Here is a 5617-nt window from a genome sequence, read left to right as displayed (position 1 = left end):
CGCGACCAAGCCGACTGGAGAGACCCCGTTCTTCCTGGTCTATGGAGCAGAAGCAGTCCTCCCTCACGAGGTCAGACGTCGCTCCGCACGGGTCCTGGCGTTCGACGAGGTGCAGCAGGGCGCCATGCGGGGGACGGACCTCGTGCTGGGGGAGGAGCGTCGCCGGGAAGCCGCGCTGCGAGCGGCGAGGTACCAACAAGCACTGCGGCGATATCACTGTCGCAACATCCGCCCCAGGACTCTTGAGGTAGGAGACCTAGTGCTCAGGCGGGTTCTCTCCAGGGAGGGATTGCACAAGCTCTCTCCCATGTGGGAGGGCCCGTTCAAGGTTGTTCATGTTTCCTGGCCCGGCTCCGCGCGCTTGGAGACTCAAGAGGGAGTGCCGGTCCAGAATGCATGGAACATCCAGCACCTCCGGAGGTTCTACCCCTGAAAAGGCCCGGAGCCTGTGAAGCAAGGCGAGTGCCTGTGAAGCTATCGCGTTTTGGAAAAGGCCAGGAGCCTGTGAAGCAAGGCGAGTGCCTGTGAAGCTATCGCGTTTTGGAAAAGGCCCAGAGCCTGTGAAGCAAGGCGAGTGCCTGTGAAGCTATCGCGTTTTGGAAAAGGCTTGGAGCCTGTGAAGCAAGGCGAGTGCCTGTGAAGCTATCGCGTTTCGGAAAAGGCCCGGAGCCTGTGAAGCAAGGCGAGTGCCTGTGAAGCTATCGCGTTTTGGAAAAGGCCCGGAGCCTGTGAAGAAGGCCAACGCCTGTGAAGCTCGCCGCCCGTGACACTCTCACGTAATAATGAGTTGGGTCTGTACACGCCCCGGAGTCTCAGGAGCGCCGGCCTCAGGCCCTGGGGCTCCCTCCCACGCCCAGTGGCAGCACTTAGCTCCGCGCTGGTGAGAAGACGTCGAAGACTAGACTAGGTGCCGGACGCGGCTTTTCATTTGCTTTCCGCAGTTGGCTTGTTCCTCTTCGCTTGGAGTTTTGTTGAAGTTGTTGCCGTCTTTGGCTTGCGGTTCTTCGGCTTTTCGCTCTCCTGCCTCAGTTTCTCTTGTGCAAGGCCTCGCGAGGGGGAGAGCCGGGCGCCCTTGCGAGTGTTCCTATCCTAGTCACTCAAAGAGTTCGTGACCTGGGCCCCTTACAGGAGCACCCCTCCAGTCTGTGCCCCACGGGCACCGCGACACAAACAAAGGGCCTGGGTCGGTCGCCCCCCACGGCCGGGGCCGGGAACTATCCACGCTCGAGCACATAGCCGGAAGGTACGGTAACGAAAGCAAAACGATGATTAACAAGCAATAACCCAAACACGCCCCCGCCGCACTATTGTCTTTGTTACGCAGGAAAAAGGGAAGAGGAAGAACAAATCCGGCGCGGCTCGCCTCACACCGGCCCGCAGGGAAGGCCCGAGCTGCCTCCGGAGCTCAGGCGGACTCCCTCTCGCGCTTCACCAGGGCGCGGCAGCGGGCGGACACGTTACCAGCCCCTAAGCAGATACGACGGCGTGGAGGCTGATCGCGGCCACCGCTAGAGGAGTCGCCGCCTGAAGAAGAACCGGAAAAGCTTGGGGAACCCCCAACGCCGCCAGCCGTGCGAGCGCTGCTCTCTCCACCATCACCGGAGCTGGGTTCCCAGCCACGGTCGTCACCCTCGGGGCAACACCCTGCGCGGCGACCATCTTCCCCAAACACCCTCACGTAGAGGGTGGTGTCTCCGTCGAACTTGAAGTGTAGGGTGCACCGACGGCTCAGGCCACGCGCGCGGGCAAACGTCTGCCAACCGCGGGCCAAGGATAGGCTCCCGACCGCGGAGGCCTCCAGAGAGACCCATGAGGCCCGGCTGTAGCAGCCATCGGCCTGGAGCCAGAGGCCGCCCAGGGCGCCGGCCGGGAGCTCGCCGAGGAGGAATCAAGGAAGCGGAAGCCGGGTGCTAGCCGGCTCTGCCGACCACACGATGAACTCTGGCAGCACTTCAGCAGCACGAACGCGCGGCCTGGGGGGACGCACAGCCGGAGCGCGCCCCCCGGCTGCAACAATCCGCCCGTCGCCATGCTGAAGATCGCCTCCACGGCCGCGGGGAGCCACCGCGATGGCCACAGGATGCTTGCGAGGGCGCCCTCGGCCGCGCTTGGGTGTGGGAGAGGCGGGCTCAACCCGGCAAGCCTTCCCCTTCTCGGCGGCTGAGAACCTCCTCGACGGGGCCATGAAGAAAAAGGAGAAGCAAGGGGGGATGAACTGGAAGGGCGAGCGCCGGTCCATACTTATGGCTGGCGATGGCCAACCAACGGCCCCCACGATCGCAGGTAATTATGACCCGCTTTGCATGCAAGGGCTTGTCCAATCCATGCAGTTGCCGAGGTGCCGTGGGGAAATGGAGACGCCCACGTCCAATCAACCGCCACGCGGCGCCCAAGGCCGCAGGCCGTTAGGGCCCGCGGCGCTTTGCTCTTGCCCTTCCGCCACCCTGCATGGCCAAGTCCGGGCGCACCTTGGGCCCGGGGGCTACTGTCGGCATTCTGGGAACGGGGGTCCCCAGACTTGCCTGCCTGCGGCGTGGCTCAAAGGGGGGCCCAGCACGGCCCATCTTCACCAACACAAACTCAATACCCTCGCGAGGGGCCAAGCCTCGCGGGGCGGACGACACAGAGCTTCCTCAGGCACGGCCTCGTCAGGCTGGCTCATGAGGAGGCGGAGAGATCAAGGCGGGGTACCTCGCGAGGTGCCCGTGACGCAAGCCATGATGACTCAGGGCACCAGGCGGGTGCAAGCCGCGCAGCGTCCTCCTTTCCTCTTTGGTGCAAAGGGGGCAAGCGCAGCCGCGGGGTACCGAGGCATCAAGCAAAGGTTGCCGTTTCGGTGCAACGAGACTAAGACCAGGAGGACTACGAGACGGAGGTCACCGTGGAGCCCAAGACGGCGTCATCACCAGAGCTTTGCGCAGGCGAAGACTACTTTTGTCAGGATAGTTGATACTTGCTGTCCCCCTTCAAATTAGCCCACCATTGTTGGCTCCCTTCCCGCTCAATATTTGGGGAGAGGACCAGGGCCACTATAAATAGGACCAGCCACCCGCGTAGCAAGGGGTTCGGCTCAGTCTCCTCCAAGGGCTCGACAAGTAGAGAGGTGGTAAAGAGAGAGAGAGATAGAGAAAGGTGGCTGAACTCCTCCCAACAGTTCATCGCCCCAACCAAGAACAGACCCTCGCGAGGCTGTTCTCCCTTGTACTGTCCATTATCATTAGCCCAAGAGGCAATCCACCACACCACACACTGGAGTAGGGTATTACACCACAACGGTGGCCCAAACCAGTATAAACCCTGTGTCCCTTGTGTTCTTCTTTTCGTAGCTTTGATCCTAGCATGGCGGAGGGGTGCAGGGAGGTAGGAGGCGAAATCTCCGCGCGCACCCTAGTGTTCGAACCTCAAGGGTCTGCCGGAACCCGAAATCCGACAACTTAGATAAGTTCGTCGTGGTTTACCTCGATTATATTCTTATTTACTCGAAGAACAAGGAAGATCATGCCGAACATCTTAGACTTGTGTTAGAGAAACTCAGAGAGCACCGCCTTTATGCCAAGTTCTCCAAGTGCGAATTTTGGTTGCCAGAAGTGACCTATCTCGGCCACGTGATCTCTGGCAAGGGCATTGCCGTCAATCCCGAGAGAGTTCAGGCCGTTCTTGATTAGACTCGCCTGAAACAGTTAAGCAAGTTCGGAGTTTCCTTGGCCTAGCCAGTTATTGTCGCCGCTTCGTTGAGAACTTCTCCAAAGTGGCCAAACCTCTCACGGAACTTCTCAAGAAAGATAAAAAGTTTGAGCGGTCCCCACAGTGTGAGCACAGTTTTTAGGAACTGAAAAGATGCCTGACTTCGGCTCCCATACTTGTGCCACCGGATTTCACTAAAGACTTTGTTATCTACTGCGACGCCTCACGACAGGGACTAGGTTGCATCCTTATGCAGGATCATCATGTGATTGCCTATGAATCTCGACAGTTGCATCCACATGAGGAGAATTATCCTACACATGATTTAGAGCTTGCAGCCATAGTCTATGCACTTAAGACCTGGCGACATTACCTTCTTGGTAAACGTTGCGAGATTTACACCAACCACCAGAGTGTCAAGTATATCTTCACCCAACCAGATTTGAACCTTAGGCAAAGACGTTGGCTGGAGTTGATCTCAGATTATGACTTAGGGATTACCTACACCCCAGGCAAGGGAAATGTCATGGCTGATGCACTAAGTCGTAAGTCCTATTGCAACAATCTCATGTTGCAACAGGGCCAACCACTTCTCCATGAGGAATTCTGTAAGCTAAACCTTTACATCGCTCCTCACGGATTCCTTTCTACCTTGGTGGCGAAACCTACTCTTGTGGATCAGATCATCTTTTCTCAGAAGCAGGATACGGGAATTTCCCGGATCAAGAGAAACATTAACAAGGGAGTTGGTGGTAGTTTCTCTATAGATGATTGTGGTGTTGTTTTCTTTGAGAGTCGCTTGGTGGTTCCCAAGAATCAACATCTTCGACAATTAATCCTTAAGGAGGCGCATGGATCTCCTCTCACGATTCATCTCGGTAGTACTAAGATGTATCAGGACCTACGCCAGAGGTTCTGGTGGACTAGGATGAAGAGAGAAATTGCTCAGTTTATTGCTAACTGTGACGTTTGTCGTCGCATTAAGGCAGAACATCAAAGGCCTGCCGGCACCCTTCAACCTTTAGCTATTCCTGAGTGGAAATGGGATAAAGTTGGTATGGACTTCATCACCGGCTTTCCCAGGACCAAGAGAGGGAATAATGCGATCTTCGTAGTCATTGATCGTCTTTCCAAAGTGGCTCACTTCCTACCTGTTCGAGAGAGTATCACCGCTAGTCAGCTTGCTGACTTATATATTTCTCGAATAGTGTCACTTCTTGGTGTCCCACTAGAGATCAATTCAGACCGTGGTAGTCTTTTCACTTCTCATTTCTGGGAGAGTTTCCAAACTGCCATGGGCACCCATCTTTCCTTCAGTACCGCTTTCCACCCTCAATCAAGTGGTCAGGTGGAACGGGTCAACCAAATTCTTGAAGACATTCTTAGAGCTTGTGTTATCTCATTCGGTATGGATTGGGAGAAGTGTCTTCCCTTCGTCGAGTTTGCTTATAACAATAGCTACCAATCCAGCCTCAAGAAAGCTCCTTTTGAGGTTCTGTATGGACGAAGATGTCGAACACCTTTGAACTAGTCAGAAACCTGTGAAAGACAATTCTTTGGACCGGATATGATCCAGGAGGCAGAAGAGCAAGTTCGCATCATTCGTGAGAATTTGAAAACAGCCCAATCTCGTCAAAAGAGCCAGTATGACCGTAGTCATAAGGAAGTGGCTTATGAAGTTGGCGACAAAGCTTACCTTCGGGTTACCCCTTTGAAGAGTACCCACTATTTCGGTATCAAGGGCAAGTTGGCTCCTCGTTACATTGGTCCTTTTTGCATTCTCGCTAAACGAGGAGAGGTTGCCTACCAGTTGGAACTACCCCCACATCTTTCTCGAGTTCATGATGTCTTCCACGTCTCTCAACTCAGGCGTTGCTTCTCGGATCCCATCCGCGGAGTGGACCACGAAACGCTTGATCTCCAAGATAACCTC

The sequence above is a fragment of the Triticum urartu genome, chromosome 7A, assembly GCF_056163025.1.
Source record: "Triticum urartu cultivar PI428250 chromosome 7A, HENAU_Tu73, whole genome shotgun sequence".
NCBI lineage: Eukaryota > Viridiplantae > Streptophyta > Magnoliopsida > Poales > Poaceae > Triticum > Triticum urartu.
Note: the sequence above shows the minus strand (reverse complement) of the source record.